Source organism: Taudactylus pleione, unplaced genomic scaffold, assembly GCF_031769625.1.
Source record: "Taudactylus pleione unplaced genomic scaffold, aTauple2 ptg000017l, whole genome shotgun sequence".
Classification (NCBI taxonomy): Eukaryota; Metazoa; Chordata; class Amphibia; order Anura; family Myobatrachidae; genus Taudactylus; species Taudactylus pleione.
In genome coordinates this window covers 5298699-5319172 of record NW_028284419.1, presented here as the reverse complement: position 1 = coordinate 5319172, position 20474 = coordinate 5298699, and the positions used below count along the sequence as shown (strand labels likewise).

General features: G+C 43.3%; 1 protein-coding gene across 1 annotated transcript in view; it reads right to left on the bottom strand.

The window, feature by feature from the left end:
• RGS5 (regulator of G protein signaling 5) overlaps positions 1-20474 on the bottom strand; it is a 164288-nt gene that overhangs the window by 119287 nt on the left and 24527 nt on the right. The window lies entirely within an intron of this gene.

Below are 20474 nucleotides of genomic sequence, written 5' to 3'. Positions count from 1 at the left end.
GAATTGTTCTTGCTTCCTCCGAATTTCAGAAAATAATAGCTTCCATAAGTGTTCAAAAGAAGGACATTCATCAATTTAATAATCTGCTAACACCTATGCATCTGGGACTTTGCTCATTAGTATAATTCTGAAACAATAAGTCACATTCTTACTATCTGTAACTTGCGTAATCACTCTTCAGTATATACTACGCCATTCATGACAAAAGCTGAACCATGTTAAAATAATACTAATAATAATACTACTAATAATAATAGATTTATTATGCCTTAATAACTTTTTATTTTTGCAAAATGTGTATGTTGAAAGCACCTCTGCGTATATTCCCTTAGTAATGTGGGGAGGCAGCTGCTGGTGTCACATTTCTTTCCCACTCAATGTTGTGTCAATAAACAAAATCCAATTAAAACTTGTCAAACTGCTTATATAAGGGAACACCCGGATTATTATTTCATGCCTTGTTTTGCACCATCATTCTGATTTATGACACTACATTTTATTCCCTCTTGGCATTACATAAGCAATTAATTGAATAATATTATTTGTGTTCGCCTGTTACTTAATGTTTTGAAAGAACTTAAACAAGTACTGTACAATTCTCATGGTACAAAATAATTTACATAAAATAAATGCAGTGAAGTGCTCATTACTGATGCCTTGGGGCCTGATTCAGCAAGGATCACTATTCTGCTTATACGCACGCAATGCAGTTGCTAATATCAGCGGGAATGTGCAAATGTTTGCATTCACAATGCGATGTCAGCATAACATGAGGACGTCCACTTCCCTTACTCACATCCGTACACTTGGGCATCATAGCGAAACAATCGGTAACGTTGAGTAACTTCGGACCAATACGCACAGTTAATGCGCAGATCGCGAAAATCAGCCGACTGCGATCCTTGCTGAATCAGGCCCTTAGACCGTTCATATGCAAAAAATAACTTTATCTTTCATTGAAATGCTCTTTGGTCTTCATTTTCACGCTATGACCACACTACAGTGTACTAATTTTGCAGGTAATCTCCCAAAAATATACCCTACAAAAATGAAGCATGCCTAGGATGTATGAAGGGCGTTCTGCAGCAGATATTGGATATATTTGTTGGGGTTACATTTCTGACAGCAAAGTAAGTCCCGATAGGTTTCTATGGGGGCTGCTAAAATGTGAAATTTACCAAGCTCATTCCAGAATTTGGCCTGGGCAGCTCACTCCATCTTCAGATGGTGTTAGCCTATAGTAGCCTTTGGCAGGGCTGTTTCTAGGGTCTGGAGCTCCCAGTGCGAACAGTGAAAATGCGCCCCCCTCCCCCGAGGAGCAGTATTTGGTAATTTTGTGTGCGTGCGCCTCCAGGAAGGGGAAGAGGCCTCATTGTAAGGGGCATGGTTTCACAGTAAGGGGTTGTGGTCTCAAATGAAAAGACCACAGAATGTCAGCTGCTGTGACTGCTGAGCCCAGGGGTGGCTATCCAGTCAGAGTCAAAAAATATCTGTAGTCAAGTTAAATAGGTTGTGGCCTAGCATTTTTGTGTGCACACCTTTTGGTATGACATTTGCAGGAGTCACCTTGTTTCACACCCCCATCTTTAGTCACGTTGGGGGAGAGCCCAGCACATTGAAAATACAAGCCAGATCCACATAAAATATACTGAAAAAGCCACTTCAGCATAAAATACATTGCAACAAGCCACTTCCACATAATATACATTGAAAAAGCCAGAGCCACATAAAATATTTTTTAAAAACCACATCTACATAATATAATTTTGTAATCCAGAGCCACATAAAATACATTGAAAAAGCAAGATTCACATAATACACACTTCAGCTCCTCCATGTATCACTCCTTGCCCCATTCCAGCCTATATTAAAGTGTCATTGCAGCCCATAGCGGCCCCTCATGTGTCACTCATGCCCCCCCACCCCCCGAGTTATCTCAACAGCCCCACTCTGCCCCAATAAACATATAAGCAGGCATCATCCCAGCAGCTCTCAGCTCCCCCCCCCCACTAGTTCTTAGGCAATAGTGCACATTATGGTGTGCCCCCTGTAGTTGTCCCAATACGCAGTGCCCCCTAAAGTAGTGCCCCCTGTAGTTTTGCATCATATGCAAGGCCCCCTAAAGTAGTGCCCCATATGCAGGGCCCCCTAAAGTAGTCCCCCTTATGCAGTGACCCCCCCCTACCTAGTACTTACCTCACCACGCTGACGTTGGCTCCCGCTCCAGCTGCCACAGCTCCGCTGCCTCTGAGTCGCTCTGACTGGATCTGACTAGATCCAGCAGGCGCACAGGACAGGCTCGCTCCTCACATCGTGGGTGATGTAATGACGTCACCCACAAAGTGCATCACTGGGAACCCTGGCCTCTGAAGTGATCGGAGGCTTCTTTAGCCTTCAATCGCTTCAGAGGCCAGCATTCACAGTTCCAGGGAGCAGCATGAGAAAGTAGGGTTCGGAGGCGGAGTGCCCCATTGCCTGCCCTTAGAAACAGCCCTGGCCTTTGGGCTACAGTAGCGCATATTTTACACCCTCTCCTTAAATCATTATGAAACACTGCATATAATCTGCACATCAGAGTTTCTGAAAATTTGACATACAGTCAGGTCCATAAATATTGGGACATTGACAGAATTTTCAGATTTTGACCTCTATTCACCACCACAATGGTTTTGAAATGAAACAAACAAGATGTGATTTAACTGCAGACTTTCAGATTTAATTTGAGGGTAATTACATCAAAATCGGGTGAACGGTGTAGGAATTACAACAGTTTCAATTTGTGCCTCCCACTTTTTAAGGGGCCAAAAGTAATGGGACTATCAACTCAAAAGCTATTTCATGGAGAGGTGTGGGCTATTCCCTCGTTATTTCATTATCAATTAAGCAGGTAAAAGGTCTGGAGTTGATTCTAGGTGTGATATTTGCATTTGGAATCAGTTGCTGTCAACTCTCAATATAAGATCCAAAGAGCTGTCACTATCAGTGAAGCAAGCCATCATTTGGCTGAAAAATCAAAACAAACCCATCAGAGAGATAGCAAAAACATTAGGTGTGGCCAAATCAACTGTTTGGAACATTCTTAAAAAGAAAGAACACACCAGAGAGCTCAGCAACACCAAAAGACCCGGAAGACCACGGAAAACAACTGTGGTGGATGACAAAAGAATTATTTCCCTGGTGAAGAAAAACCCCTTCACAACAGTTGGCCAAATCAAGAACACTCTCCAGGAGGTAGATGTATATGTGTCAACGTCAACAATCAAGAGAAGACTTTACAAGAGTGAATATAGAGGGTTCACCACAAGATGCAAACCATTGGTGAGCCACAAAAACAGGAAGACCAGATTAGAGTTTGCCAAACAACATCTAAAAAAGCCATTACAGTTCTGGAACAACATCCTATGGACAGATGAGACAAAGATCAACTTGTACCAGAGTGATGGGAAGAGAAGAGTATGGAGAAGGAAAGGAACTGCTCATGATCCAAAACATACCACCTCATCATTGAAGCATGGTGGTGGTAGTGTCATGGCGTGGCCATGTATGGCTGCCAATGGAACTGGTTCCCTTGTATTTATTGATGATGTGACTGCTGACAAAAGCAGCAGAATGAATTCTGAAGTGTTTCGGGCAATATTATATACTCATATTCAGTCAAATGCTTCAGAACTCATTGGACGGCGCTTCTCAGTGCAGATGGACAATGACCCGAAGCATACTGCTAAAGCAACCAAAGAGTTTTTTAAGGCTAAAAAGTGGAATGTTATGCAATGGCCAAGTCAATCCCCTGACCTGAATCCGATTGAGCATGCATTTCGCTTGATGAAGACAAAACTGAAGGGAAAATGCCCCAAGAACAAGCAGGAACTGAAGACATTTGCAGTAGAGGCCTGGCAGAGCATCACCAGGGATGAAACCCAGCGTCTGGTGATGTCTATGCGTTCCAGACTTCAGGCTGTAATTGCCTGCAAAGGATTTGCAACAAAGTATTAAAAAGTGAAAGTTAGATTTAGGATTGTTTAGTTTGTCCCATTACTTTTGGCCCCTTAAAAAGTGGGAGGCACTTATATAAACCGTTGTAATTCCTACACCGTTCACCTGATTTGGATGTAATTACCCTCAAATTAAATTTGAAAGTCTGCAGTTAATTCACATCTTGTTTGTTTCATTTCAAAGCCATTGTGGTGGTGAATAGAAGCCAAAATATGAAAATTCTGTCAATGTCCCAATATTTATGGACCTGACTGTATAAGTAAAATATTATGTAAAAGTGTAGCCAGCAATATATAATAGAATTTGGAATGTGGTATGTCGGGTCAACATTTATCTGACAACATTTGTCAACATGCATCAGGTCACACACATGGGCGGATCTAGACTTTTCTTTTAGGAGGGGCGGTTTAAGAATTAATCCTGACCCCGCCCATCTCTACTCCATTCTCCTCCCACTACCAGTCTTGGCTCCTCCCATTCTCAGACAGTGACCTCACATCATAGCTTTTTGTACATTCATTATTTATCTTTTTACTAATTCTTTTATTTTCCCTCTCTTTTAACTTGTCTTTTTATGCCCATCACCCACTTCCCTCACCCCTATGTTATGCCCATCACTCACTCCCATCACCCTTTATATATTTTATGCACATCACTCCCTCTCCTCACCCCGACATACTTTATGCCCATTGCTCCTTCCCCTCACCCCTATATATTTTATGGCCATCACTACCTCTCCTCACCCTTTATGTATTATATGCCCATCACTCCCTCTCCTCACCCTTTATATATTATATGCACACCACTCATTTCCCTCACCCTTTAAATATTATATGCCCATTGCTCCCTCTCCTCACCCTTTATATATTATATGCCCATCACTCACTCTCCTCACCCCTATTTATATTATGCCCATCACCCCTTTCCCTCACCCATATATATTATATGCCCATCACTGGCTCATCCCTTACATATTTTTTGCCCATCACCCAATTTTGGTCAGTATTGGTTTATGTCATGCTTAATAAAACCCAAGCATGGAGGGCTGCTATGTACAGAAAGGCTACTCTAGATAGCTGTAACAATGTATAAAATACTAACATGGGACCTAATCATGTGGGAAATATATCCCAGTGTCACTAATTTGTTTCATATACTTTAATTGACTTTCTTGGAAGGTGCCCTGAATCTGATGATTTCTTACCTGGCTCAAACAGGAGACACACATGATGCATGCCCCAGTGCCAAGCAGCCACATGTTTGCTGACTGTTCATCCTGCTGCAATGCCTCGTGGGAATTGTAGTTTATCTTTTACTGCTCAGAGTCTGACCAGTAAAAGATAAACTACAAATCCCATGCCTCTCCTCCTCCTTTGGCCGGCCGGGTGCCTCAGGCTGACAGCTGACTGAGCTGAGTGCAGTGCCTGCCTGCATGTATGTGGCTGCCGCGGCCAGGTTCTTCCTGGTGATGACAGCCCGTGCCTGGCCACTACTGTGCCCACCCCAGAGAGCTACACTGCTCCTGCCGACTCTCTGCAGAACCAGTAGGTGGGTGGGGCTGTGGCTGTGTGTTACGGGGAGCGATCGCCCTGATCGACCCCCCTGGATTTGCCACTGGTCACACATGAGAATGTCGACATGCAGCATTTTGAAAGTGACCATGTTAACATTCATCATGTCGACAGGATATGATGCAATAAAATGTGGACCTTTAGTCACTTACCTAGTCCCGGTGGCTGCAGCAGTTCCAGCGTCTTCTGCTGGGTCCCGGCGGTCGGTATGCATTCGGGATGCCGACGGTCTAAATGCCGACCGTCGGCATCCCAACTGTCTAATCCCGGCAAGGGTCTAATGACAGGTGTTGAAATCCCGACACCTGTCATTTTACCTGTGCCGTGAGCCCGATGCCCGGCATCACGATCTCCAGATAAGCCGGACGCGGACAGCCGCGGTTGGGAGGGTTAAGTTAGGGGCTCCCGGGGGGGGGGGGGAATTAGAGTTAGGCAGCCCACCGGGAGGATTAGGGTTAGGCTATGGGAAGGGGGGGGTAGGCTTAGGCACCCCCCCGGGAGACTTAGGTTTAGGCTGCGGGGAAGGGGGGTTAGGTTTAGGCACTTAGAGGGGGGTTAGTGTTTGGCACTTGGTGGAGGTTAGGGTTAGGCACCCCTAAAGGAGGGTTAGGGTAGGGAATTAGGTTAGTGGTATGTACCTAATATAGCAGTCAGGATCTTCACCCCTGCCGGGCTTCCATGTGGCCGGCGGTAAATCATACTGATTCCCCGGCGGTCACGTGTGCAGCAGTTTCAGAGCAGACGTGAATGCGGCTGTTCTAGTAAGTATTATTACCCAATCCCTAACCGTAGTTCTTAACTCTAACCTCCTGCCCTCCGCAGCTTAACTATAATCTACCCCTTATGCCTAAAGCCGCATACACACTAGACGATTCTTATGAACGATATGGATGATAACGATATCATTCAACGATATATCGTTCAGCGTGTGTGCAGTGAATGACCAACAATGCGCGCTCCCCCGGGTCGTTAATGATGTCTTTTGTCGTCCAATCATCAAGAATTGCCTGTTCAGATGTGGCAGGATGACTACATTGAAAGATATCTTTCAGTGTGTATGCTCAATATCATTTGCCCTGCACTACAGAACGTTCAAGGGAAATCTTTCACCAATATCATTCATACAGCACATCATCTAGTGTGTATGAGCTTTTACAGTAACCCTTCCGGTGGTGCCTTACCCTAACCATTAGCATTCTGAGAATGTCAACATTTCACATGTCTACAATGTGAACATATCAACATTCTATGGATGGCAACATGGTGCCTATTGACATGTTGAGCCATGTCGACATTGTGGTGTTGACATGGTGTTTGTCGACCATGTGACCAGATCCCATGTCATTGCCGTACCAATCTTACTGTTGCCCCACTTTCCTAACATTCCCTGCTCTTGTTCTCCTTTCACTGCCCCTGCACAGGACACACACACAATAAACTAGGCAGGGCATGTGCTTCAGTTACACCACTGGTTGAGGTAGGGGAATAGAGCACACATAGAATAATGTTTCAGGTGCATACGATGGACAAGGATACAATAGGTGCTGACGAGACATAGGGAAAGACAAAGGGAGCAGCCGAGACATGACAGACAACTAGAGAAGAGTAATACAAAATAGTGATTGCTCATAACAACTTAATGGCTTTTCGCAGGTGCTTGTAAAGGGAGGGGTTTCCTCTGCACTACAGAGAAAAAAGGTTTCCCTCAAGCACACTGCAAAAAGACCAGCAGAAAGGCTTGAATACTAAATGCAGAGGTCTTTGTTGCATATATTTGCAAATATAGGGTTAAGCACCGGACCACGTCAAGGCTCCTCTATGCCGGCGTCCCTAATGCTACATAACAATAGCACCCACTCTATCTTATAATTGCATACTGTTGTGCCACATGGTAACAGCATATACAAAATGTATTTAAGCTGAGAGCCAACTCACCTAGCAGGTATCCCAGAAACCTCCAAATAGCACTACAGGAGCCAGCACACCCTCCCAATGCTGGTCCCATCTATGCCTCTCAGAAAAGCAATACAAAATAGTGGTTGCTCATAGCAGCTTAATGGTTTTTCACAGGTCCTTGGAAAGGGACTTACTCTGAACTACAGCAAAAAAAGGTTTCCCTCCAGCTACAACTAGAGAAGAGACAAGGCATCATACAGGTGTGACCAGTGGAGAAACTATAGAGGGTGCAGGGGGTGCGCTTGCTATTAGGCCCAGCAAGCAACCCCCTGCACCCAGGCAAAACTACAGGGTGGTTAAGGTGTGCACCGGCATTACACATTAACAAGCGGCTGCTTCCCCAGCACTCGGCAGCAGGACGGACCCGGCACGCGGCTCAGACAACTGATGGCAGGCTGGCCCGGCAGGAGGTAGGCTTCGACACCCGGCAGCAGGACAGCCCCGGCAACCAGTGGCAGTCCCCGGTGGCAGGACGGCCCTGGCGCACTGCAGGGACAAGCGGCCACTTACCCGGCAGCAGGACGGACCCAGCACGCGGCTTAGACAACCGGCGGCAGGATGGCCCCCACACCCGGAGGCAAGATGGCCCGGCAGGCAGGAGGTAGGCCTCGACACCCGGCGGCAGGACGCCCCCGGCGCAAGGTGGGAAGTAGGCCCCTGCACAAAAGTAAATTTGGCTCTTTGGTGCTGTGGGCGTTGGGGAGGGCAGCTGCTACTACTACTACTTTAAGCTGCCCTTATATCTACCCTTACCTCCTTCCTAGCCCCAGCACTGCCTGCCCATAAAATCATCCTTGCCCTCTCATTACTGCCCCAGATGCTATTTATCAATATCCCCTCCCTACCCCCAGTACTGCCTGCCCTAACCTGCTCCTTACCCCCAGTACTGCACCAGCTGCCATGTACCCTTGCCCGCTTCCTAACCCCAGCACTGCCTGCCCCTAAACTCTTCTTGCCCCTAGTATTGCCCTAGCTGTTATTCACCATCCCCCTCTCTACTCCTAGCATTTCCTGCACCTAACACCCTACTTGCCCCCAGTACTGCACCAGCTGGTATCTATCCTTACCCCCTCCCTACCCCCAGCACTGCCTGCCCCTAACCCCATCCTTGCCCCCAATACTGCACCAGCTGAAGTCTACCCTTACCCCCTCCCTATCCTTAGTGCTGCCTGCTCTTACTCCCCTCTACCCCAGCTCTACCCTAACTTCTCCCTGCCTTTACCCCCAAGCTCTATACCAACTGCTGCCTGCCCTCACCCTCCATAATATGCAATGGGACCCAGAAGTAGTACCCAAATTTTTTAAAGCGAGTGGTCCTTGGGACTTTTTTAGTTCTGCGCGATCACTGTATACTGTATATTTGTATATACTGTACATATAGATACACGTATGTACATTATTTTATATATGTATACACTCTGAGTCCTGAGTTGGTGGGGCCCCTTAAAAATTTTGCTATGGGGCCCACAAAGCTCTAGTTATGCGCCTGGGTGTGACCTGTGTTTTATTACAATTCTGTGTGTCTTTAGGGGTGATGGTTGCAGGCAGCACTGGGTGTGAACAGATTTTTGCACCAGAAACTATTAGTTATGTTTCTGACCTTTGTAGTCATTAGTTTCAAAGATCAAAGGCCTTTTTACAGAAACTGGACCATAATTGAGTTTTGATGTCATTATAAGGGCAAAATATATTATTAGTTACCTTTATTACATAGCGTTTCTGTTTTTATTCATAACTCTGGCACTTACAGTATGCAAAACAAAAATATGAGGGCAAAACTTCCATAGACAAAAAGAAATACTACTGGACCTTTAAACCTTCTATACACAACAATTTCTGGTGCTTTTATAAGGTCTTCTCCCAGTTTGTGCGGAAGGCAATTTCACTATAGCATGTCACCTAAATTTCCTTGGAAAATAATACAGCAGGAGTATTGAAGTGTTTACAAGATACAGATGTCATATAAGGCTATATGCTTAGTTACTGTAGTTACATCAATTTGTGGTGTGAGGATCGGCAACATAATCATCCATTTACCAGGTGTATCACGTCCAGCTTTCAGACATTCAGATTGAGGAATAATAGACATACATGACGCAAAACGCAATCTCGCCTCAAGGAAATCTAATGTCGGCCACATAAACATGCCAAAATACGAGGCTCACAGATCAAAAAAGATGATAAAACGTACAAAACAAAAGAAAGAAAGTTTCCATAATTGGAGCGTTGTCTGTTCATCAAACTGATCACTTGCTATTTTTAGAAATGCTGTTTATTTATTCAGGGGTAACCGCATTAAAGAAAGAATTTTGCTGGACTGAAAACATAGTTTTAGTTTTTCCTTTCAAACAATTTATGTTTCAAAAATTAAACATTTATTAAGCAAACGGATGGAAAAAACAATATTATTGACTAAGAAGGAAACAACTTTTACATTTGCACACAATATGCTCTGTGGTGGTTTAAAAGTACAGTTACCCCCATTAAAGTTACAAGGTGACATCTCTAATCGTATCTGAAAATAGGGCCATCTGCATGTAGGAAATGAAGGATAACACTAGTATATGATCTAAAACTCTCGATCGATACTAGCAGACCATCTAATGTGAATGTAATGAAACTTTTTACCAAACTTTAGTCCTTGTAGAAAAAAAAATGCTAATTTTTGGGAGTAATTCTGATTTGTTAAAATAATATTAGTTTAAAAAGGGAAGTGGAATAGAAACAACAAAATATTATGGATATACAAAGAAGATAATTTAAAAACTATAACTGATTATTTTAACTTCAAAAATTATATCAATATTTAAAACCTTTTCAAAGACAAGATTGAAAAAGTGTTTAGATAATGGGTAATTATTCTCCAAGTGATTCTTCCATTTCAGCTAATGAATCTGATAATGACTCTCTGGTAGACTTGAACTCCTAAGCATGATCAATAAGGTCATTGTTTTTAGACAAAAAAGAGGGTGAGGTGAGTCCAAAGTAAACAAATGGAAACTGATCTTTGGCTCACCACCACTAGTTCAAGATTTGATGCAAAGGCTATTAAATACATGGAAGTTACTAATGACTGATCTGTTATGGCATTTTCATATCTGTTAATAATATTCTGTTTTTCAAGTATTATGTATTCAAATATTAGAAAACATCTTGTTGTTTTTTTATGTGGATTATTTTTTAAGTTTGCTTCAGCTTTTTAATAGATACAGCCAAAGTTACCTCACCAGGGGATCACGTCAGTGTTAGGCATTGGATTAAGCATAAAATGCAATTATATATTTTAAATCCAAATCTACATATTGAGATATTTGCTCATTTTCAGAGCACTTTACATGCCATTCACCTAATGTACCTACTAATTGCTACATTATCTTGTTTGCGGGTGCTAATACTGCATATCTATCTAACAGCACTACTAAAGGTAATAAAGGTAATGACCACTACTTCTGGCCAATGTGGTCCAAGTGAAAATATTTGTAATATGTAGATGAAAATCTTAAAACTGTCATTATTGATTTAGGGGTCTATGGGGTCTATTTACTAAGCCTTGGGTGGAGATAAATTCGACGGAGGTAAGGTGCCAGCCAACCAGCTCCTAACTGTCATTTTTCAAACACAACCTGTGACATGGCAGTTAGGAGCTGATTGGCTGGTACCTTATCTCCATTCAGTTTATCTCCATCCTAGGCTTAGTAAATAGACCGCTAAATGTACTAAACCTTGGAGAGAGATAAAGTGGACAGAGATAAAGTGCCAACCAATCAGCTCCTAACTCACGTTACAGGTTGTGTATGAAAAATGACAGCTAGGAGCTGATTGGTTGGCACTTTATCTCCATCCACTTTATCTCTCTCCAAGGCTTAGTACATAGTACATAGACCCCTTAGTTTTATTTTCACATACCATGGATGCTGTGACATGTATTTCCTATGCTATACGTTCGGGAAGCCGGTGGACACAATGCCGACCGCCGGCTTCCCGACTGCTTAATCCCGGCGAGGGTTAAATGACAGGCGTCTAAATCTGGACGCCTGTCATTTTACTGACGCCGGGAGACCGGCGCCCGGCATTCCAATCGAAGGGATGCCGGGTACCAAGTGCGGACAGACGCAGGGGGGGGGGTTAGGTTTAGGGCTCCCGGGGGGCTTAGGGTTAGGTACCACCCCGGGAGGTTAGGGTCAGGCTAGGGGAAGGGGGGGTTAGGGTTAGACACCCCCGGGGGGAGGTTAGGGGGGGACTTAGGTTTAGGCAGCGGGGAAGGAGGGGTTACCTTTAGGCACTTAGAGGGGGGATTAGGGTTAGGCACAGAGGGGGAGGTTAGGGTTAGGCACCCTAAAGGAGGGTTAGGGTTAGGGGGTAGAATTAGGTTAGTTTATACTTACCTTTAGGGCGATCAGGATTTCCTCCTCTGTCGGGCTCATATCGAAAGCATTTCCTATATAGTGGTATGTCATCAGTTTAGCTTAGGCATTGAATCTCTCTATACCTCCATTCCCCATGACAGTAGTAGTACAGGGGTGTATTTTATTTTGTAAATGCAAGGACCGAACATGGCAGGGCACAATGAGCTTAAAGGCAACATGCATGCTTTTCTTGTCAATATTAAATATAATTGCTTTTTCTTTGAAGGTAGATTGTATTGACATTTTGTGTATTGACTTCTCAAAATCAATTAAGTGCATTCATTTATCATACAGGGCTAAAACACAAATATCAACAGCAAGTTTCCAACTCAATCAAAGTAAAACCACTCTGATTGCCTATTTCCTTACTGACCCATATTTGTTCAGAATACCCAATAGCACCATGCCAACCTCTCAGTTGTGTCTTCTGTTTATTGCCTACTTGTTACTGACTGAAGAATCTCCTAGTTAATGGACTTGTGCAAGGAACTCCTCTGAAGTATGAGAATTACATAACTCAGAATATTCACCTACAGCCACATCAGTCTGTGTGGCTCATGTTTACTATCTTACTAGATCGTAAAATTTACCTTGGATGACAAATGCACTTGTAGTTTAATACTAAGAGAAGTTGCAGTGACACCAATGGCCATGTTGCTGTATCTAAATATATTCACATTTGTTACAGTACCCAGCAAGCCAGTTTTACTCCAAAGATTTTTAAGACTAATGGTGCATACACACGATCAGATTTTTCCTTCAGATATGAACGATAACGATTTAAAAATCGTTCAGTCGTTCATATCTAAGGGAAAATCGTTCATATCTGACATGCCTGAACGATGGACGATCAACGATGCGCGTTCCCGTTTGTCAGATAACGATATCTGACATCTGATGGGTTTGCAGTCAGACTTGGACGATTCCATTCATTTTAATGTAGTCAAAAATCGTTCAATCGTTCAAATCGTTCAAATCGTTCAAAACTTTGGTAAAATCGTTCAGATCGTTTAATCGTTCAATCGTTCATCTGACAAATCTGACAAGTCTGACAAATCTGACCGTGTGTACGCTCCATTATTTGCACTTTTATTCTTTCCCATTATAACGTAATGAAAGATAGTGAAGCACTGTCTTGCAAATAGCTTGTTAAACAGGTCAGCTTCTTGCAAAGGAATGAGCCATATTCTAGTTAAAATTCACTTGTCAAACATTTCTTCTTTTCAGGTATATTATTTAGTTTAACAATATATGTTTATAACATAAATTCTCAGTGAGTTCATTAGATCATTTCTTACCCCAAAGTTTAAGTTTTTCGACCTCGTAAAAAAAATGTCTGGGAATCTTTGCCCTCTGCAGTAATAGATAACCATAAAAGCTGTTTTTTTGTTGCCTTTGGAAACAATGATTAACTGTATATAAATTAATTAACAAGATACAAATAAATACCTCTTGAAAAATGATGAGTACATAACAAGATGTCTAAACATAATATGCACGTCTATAAATACAACCTGTATATACAAATGGATAATTAATAAGTCTTTGATTTAAAGCCAGATACGTGCAATACTTGAGGTCAGGGCGGGAATGAGAGGACACAATAGACGGGCATAGATTGTTATCACCAATGTTTCCTCTATGCCTGTGCCACCTAGTCTGTACATTGCAGAAGAGGAAATTCTCTGATTAAAAGCTTTACTGTTGAAGCTTTCCATTTTAACAACAGCCCCCAGGGAACCAAGGGCAGGAAAACCGTCTGCTGCCACTGACGTAAATATTGAATAGACAGTTACAGTATTTAGTGATGTCACCTGTATTTGCTACTTGCTGGCCAGTGGAAAACATTTGTTTGTGATGACTGTTTAGTCAATGGAGTTAATATTTTGTGAGTCCGCTCAAGGTAGAATGCTCTTTTTTTTTTGGATGTTTTTGTGTGTTCAGTGATGTAGGAAAGTTTGCTGAATGTATTATATAAACCTTGTCTGGCTGACTTATTTGTTTTTTTACTTGACAAAATAAATTGTGAGTCTAGGAGTAATGTTCTACAAACAATTCACTGTGTCAGGGTCAAGTTAGTAAATTAATTAGGAATGTTGGAAAAGCAGTATGGGGTGACACTATAGCAGCTTACTCAAGTTTTCCGAGGAAATTTGCACACCAAGCTGGGGATATATCCTGTGCCAGGAGTAAGCATGATTTTGATGTTGGGAATATTTATCCATAGTGTTATTTTCTGACCATAAAGGGGTATATTTACTAAAGTACAGGTTTTTAGAAGTGAAGATGTTGCCCATAGCAACCAATCAGATTCTAGCTATTATCTTCTAGAAGGTGCTAGATAAATCTTAAGTAAAATCTAATTGGTTGCTATGGGCAACATCATCACTTCTAAAAACCCGCAGTTTAGTAAATATACCCTTAGTCTGTGTTCTCAGTAGTGACAGCACTTACACACTTGCAATGTGCACAAAGTGTGTGCAGAGAGTCTCACGCTGAGGAGTGGGCCAGTGTGTATTCCCCGTCTAGGCGCCCCTCCCCTCTTCCCAGCGAAGAACTGACCGCAGCAGTAGTCCCTGGGCACTAGTCTATGCCCAGAGTCTACTGCGCATGCGCAGGTCACGGGAAAATGGTGCGGCTGCAATTTTTCTGGCGGTTTCACCACTGCGCATGCGCAACATGCGAGAAAAATGGCAGCGTTGGCCATTTTCAAGGCATTTTGTGCTGGGCTGCTACAGCAGATGCAGGACTTCTTTGAGGTAAGTATTAGAACATATGGGTGCAGGGTGTGTGGTGTGCACTGCACACCCTGCACCCATAATAGATACGCCCCTGACGCTGCCTATAATTATAGGAAATTGAAGCCATATGGGATAAATATGTGATTTCCTAAGTTCACTTCCATCCATCATCCAGAGATAGAAATCTGTCCAGATGATCAAACTGTGTAGCGACTACAGTGACCATACTAATGAACTATTACACTATGGACATACAGAACAAGAACACAGGGTACAAAGGGCTGTGGAGACATTAAGTTAAATTAGGGTTGATCAAATTATTCTCCCTAGTGGCTGTCTGAACATCACAAGCAATGTAATTCCCGGCTGGAGTATTTCAGTTACTCATAAGGTTTAATTTTAACCCAAAAAACATATTTTCCCTGTATGGATCAGAAGACTAAACTAGATGCCATTTTATTCTCCATATGGCTTTCCTGCCTGTTTGATTCATTGATGGTTGTGCAGTGAGTCTGAGGGATTGCAGAGCGAGTTCACCTTCAGACATGCTCTCTGGGTTACAAAATATTCTGCATTATTTATACCTGACCACAGATAGGCATGTTGAAAATAAGTAAGACTATAATGTAAGTAGATGGACATTCCAACACAGTTTCTGACATGTGTCCATTTCTCCTTGCTTTGTGTCAATTTCATTGCCTCCTACAGCATTTAACAGCATTAACGCTTAGTACAATATAATGCACTTGTTGCAAGGAGGCGTTAAAGAAAATCAATGGCAAATTTTAAGGTTTAGATGACATCTGTGTGGACATGGCCTTAGGTTTCTAGCTTTACACATGCTAGCACCCAAGGCCCAATTTCTTCTCTTAGATGCCCACACCACACACCCTGCGCCCATTCAAAACACTGACCTCTCTGTCAGCTCTGCAGCACAGATATCAGAAACATGGAGCCATGTTTACAGAGATCTGCGCTTGCGCACTACAGAAATAATTGGGGAAATTATGCACACGCCATTTTCCCAGAGTCCATTTGCAGAGTCTACTGTGGTAAAGGCCAGTGAGAGGGGTTGGGGTGGGGCCCAAACTGAAGCTGCACACTGGCCTTTCCCTTTCTTGATCCGCTATTGCATGGCCATGTCTCTTATTGACAAGTTAGTTATCCTTATATACCTTCCATCATTTGGGAGCTTGAAATCTGGCCAGGGGTAGGGGGAATAATATCTGTGGTCTATGACATTACTGTTAAAGTGCTTTCAATGGAGGAAGGAATTTTGTGGTAGAACACAGGTGATTAAATCAATTTGACTTAGGTACTAATTAAGTCACCTGTGTTCAAGCATTGATATACTTAAAACATGGACTGCTAGCATGCCTTGAGGACCGAGTTTGGGAACCTCTGGTATAGATGAATGTCAATGAGCTCTATTCATCATCACTTCATTTCTAGTAAGGCAGGTGAAAATTAACATTTTCAGCTGTGATTGTAGAAATTAAGTTTTCGGGCCATTCATCAAAAGGGTAAAGCAGGAGATATTACACAATATCTCCTGCTTACCAGAATGGTCCTCTGTCCCCATAGACTAGTATTGGGACAGAATTCATCAAGCTTCGAAAATACAATATTTTCTGAGCTTGATTGAGGGAGCATTCACCATCTTCAGATCGCGAGTGTTCCCGCTATCTGCTCCTTCCCTATGGGAAGGTGTCCCGGGTCACAAAAAGGAATCCTTTCAGATCCCTCCGCCCCTGTCTGGCTCCTTCTGCAGGACGTTGGGGCTCTTGTGCGCAGGGGCGCCAAGAGGGAGGGGGGAGCAGGTACAAATTACCTGGGCCCATGCTTGCCGGAGGGGCCCAGGTCTGGCACCGCCCCCCCTCCCTCCTACATCACAGCAGCCCAGCACACGCTGCTGTATGCTGGGCTGCAGTTGGAGACTGCTCGCAGCTGCTAAGCAGCAGCTGGAGCAGTCTCCTACGCCTATGGGGGGAGTGATCACGCTGATCGCACCCCTCTTTCGCTGTGTGCCGGGCTGAGGGGCTCACAGCGCCCCCCTCCCAAAGCGGTGCTGCTAAAAATTTTGTGTTTTTTTTCCCCCTAAGGAGGCGTGGCCACGCCTCCCGCGATTAGGCCACGCCCCCTGTCACCCGGGCCCGGCGCAGCCCTGCTTGTGCGCATGCGTGACCTGTAAATCATGCATGTACACTAGTTTCACTGCTCCTTTCTAAATGAGCAGTGAAAAAACTGGTGGAGACAGCTGATTTTCGGATCAGCTGTCTACGCGCCGGAACAATGATGAATTGCTGCTTGGCTCGCGTCGAGTAGGAACGTTAATTGAGATGGTCAGACCCTGATAATTAACATGTTGAATAGAGCCCAATAAGAGCAGAGTCTTTAGTACCACCTACCCATAAAAAAATGATGCGGATTGAAATATTGTGATCTTGGATTCAGTATCTTGTATTCAAAGTTACATTTGGACTTTTGCCACTAAAAAAAAGGGATTACAGTGATAATCTATAGCAAGACCCACAGACCAGTATACAGAGTCCTCCTTACTCATTACAGCAATTTTGCTGTAAACCAGAGATATCTCCTTACAATCGCAAAAACAGTTCCAAGAGCTGTCTATGGGGACTAAAGCTTGAAACTGATAGCCAATGCCATCTGTAGCATAAAGGCTACAATATTGCATTTGGCTGCACTTATGCACTAAGCAAGCCAGGCCGGGCATGATCCTCTACATAAATAGTCCCCAAAAAATTTCAAATCACTGCAAAATTTGGAAATAAGGAAAGCTAATTTTTGGGACAGGACTATAAATGTTTCTAAAAAGGCCAAATAGAGAGCAAGAATACTTACTATCACATACAGTATTTAGGGTGAATCGTCCAGTGAATGAATGGTTAAGGGAATTCTCATATTTAAGGGGATGGTGTATGTAGAAGGTACAACATAAAATCCATTTTGAGACATGTTCCATCATTATTATTGTGTAATTTAAAATACATTTTTTGGTTTAAAGATTGAAGGAATAGTTAAAATTTTACAACCAACACACAGGAGAGATAGAAATTACCAGTGAATGAACGCACATTGCTAGCAAATGAACAGACAAGACGAGTAAATAAATAATATGACTTACATCAATAAAACATAGTCAATAGCAGGGCTGTAACTAGAGTGATGTGACTGGTGCCACCGCACAGGGCACTGCAGGGCAGGGGGGCTGCTCAGGCCTGTCAATTTTCAATGTTCTATTTGTAATCATTCTCACTAGTAGCTTCCGTTTCTTTTATCCCCGGCATCTCCTGACCACCCTTATCTCCTCCCTGGCTCATTCCCCCTCCATCTGGTCACCTCCCCAAGCACCTTCAGTCACATCCTCTTTTAACACACACATTTCAAAATACTGTCATACCCGGACTCAAATCTGTCACCTCTCACATGGCCGTCAGACACCTTACACATGGAGCTATCTGCCACCTTTGCAGAGCTGGTGAGTTATACTGCATAATTATTGTATCATCACTGGAGCCATTGGATTCACACTGTGTCTAGCAGTGACACCTGGTACAAGAAGATCAGTACCCCTTCATCGTACGGGACAAACCAGATTTTTCATGTCCCTTCTCCATGAGGCCACACCCCTTTTTTGGCGTGCATCTAATGTCCTTATTTCATAAATGGAAGGGGGGAGGGGAGGATCCAATGCTCTTTCGGTCCAGGGCAACAATTAGTTCAGTTACGGCTCTGGTCAATAGATGTAATGTAGGCAACATTTGAGATTACTGTATTATACATGAAAAATGTTAATTCACTGGTAGTGTTCATTCAATGGCTGATTCACCTTATATAGTGTCAGCAGTTTTGCAGTGCTGTACACTGACTTATTAGAACTTAATCTCGTGACCTACCAATACGTTTTAGGAGTGTGGGATGAAGTCCATGGAAACACAGTGAGAATATACAAACTGCACACAAACAAGACATGACCAGGAACTGAACACTTGACTTTATTACTGTGAGGAAGCAATGCTAACCCAGGGCCGCAACTAGGGGGGGGGCTAGAGGTGCACGTGCACCGGGTGCCGGAATGCAGGGGGTGAAAAAGGGCTGACTCAACCCCTGCACACCCCGCGTAGTCTTGTAGTGCGCTATGATTTGGGGGCTCCAGATTCCGTGCGGACTAGCCGTCCGCATGGGCTCTGCTGAAAAAGGTCCTCCAAAAATGGCCGCTGCCAAGGAGGAGACAGATGCCTCTAGTGTCTGTTAGGCCAGCGCAGCTGCCGGGAGAAGATGCAGAAAGCTGCATCTTCTCCCGTGAAACCCCCTGGCAACGAGCATGAAACCCCCCTGGCAACAAGCATGGAACCCCTGGTAATGAGCATAAAACCTCTGACAACAAGCATGGAACCCCTGGTGACAACGAGCAGGTAATTTTAAAGTAAATAGAAGCCTTACTGTGGGGCATAAAATAGTGTCAGGGGCAAATATGTTAGTGGCACTTTGGTAATAGGCATTACAGTGTGTTGCATAATGTGTAATGGGCATTACGGTGTGTAAGTCACTATACCAGGGACGAGTGACTAGTGCACTGCCTTATGGATGAGCAAGGACAAAATCCAGGTACGGGAAGGGAGGGGGCGCACCGGGTGACCGGGTGACCGTGCCTTGCACCGGGTGACAGATATCCTAGTTTCGGCCCTGGCTAACCTCCACTCCATCGTGCTGCCCAATGCTTTTTGTAAAGAGAACATAAATGATGTCATAGGGAGCACTGACAATATTATTAATAATTTAATCATAATTGCATATTTAATTATAAATTACTTATTAAAGAAAATGATTTCTGAGGACTGATAGAACACATGCACTGAAAACATTACTGGGGTATATAATGGTTACTTTCTTTGACTTATTATGCTGATGATTTTATAGGAACTGATTAACCCTCAGCCATTGTTACGTTTATTTTCCATGTGCTTCTTGTCTTGAAAAATATGACAATTCTAAGTTGTTGTTTAAGAAAAAAAAATGGCAGTGTGTATTGTCTTGTAAGAAGGTCATGGTTTTTGAGGTTGATAATAAAGAATGTGTTATAAAGAAGACCCAGAGCAAATGGGTTTAACCGGCAGATTATCACTGATGGAGGTGTGGAGTGTATAATGATATGCCTCATGAAGCAGCAGTTACACATATTTGGTTTACGATTTACAGCATCAAGACCTAATTTTCTCTCTTGGCTAGAAAAGGCCATTTGCTGGGATTATTGATGCCTAAGAGGACACTTTGCTGTAATATGGCTTTCTGTGTCTCTGCCAATTGGTTGAACGGAATTCTTGGCCAAAACCAGCATCATATCAACCTGCAGCTGGCCTAATGTGTTCCTGCTGAAAGATTCATAATTAAACATTTACACAGGCGACGCTGAATTTCCCATGAATGAGCAAACAGGCTTTATAAGCAATGGCTTAAAAACCACTGAATTGTAACCTAATGGGAAAGAAGACCATATGCTTATGATAGCTATGTACAGCTGTCTCAGCAGAAACAAGTGCTGCCCTGGTAGGTCATACAATATAGAGAACATATATTAAATATCTGTCTAGTGCAAGCATTCTGTTGACCTGGAACCACCTTTGCTTTTGCTGTACACAGCTACCTTACATCAGCACATTTCATATAGATTCTAAGGATGAGTAGCAGACCCTACGGGGCAGGGGCAGGAGCAAGACAATAAATGGAGCTACTCAGCTCCTAAACAAACCATGTTGCAATGTATGCAGTGCAAATCCAATTTTTTG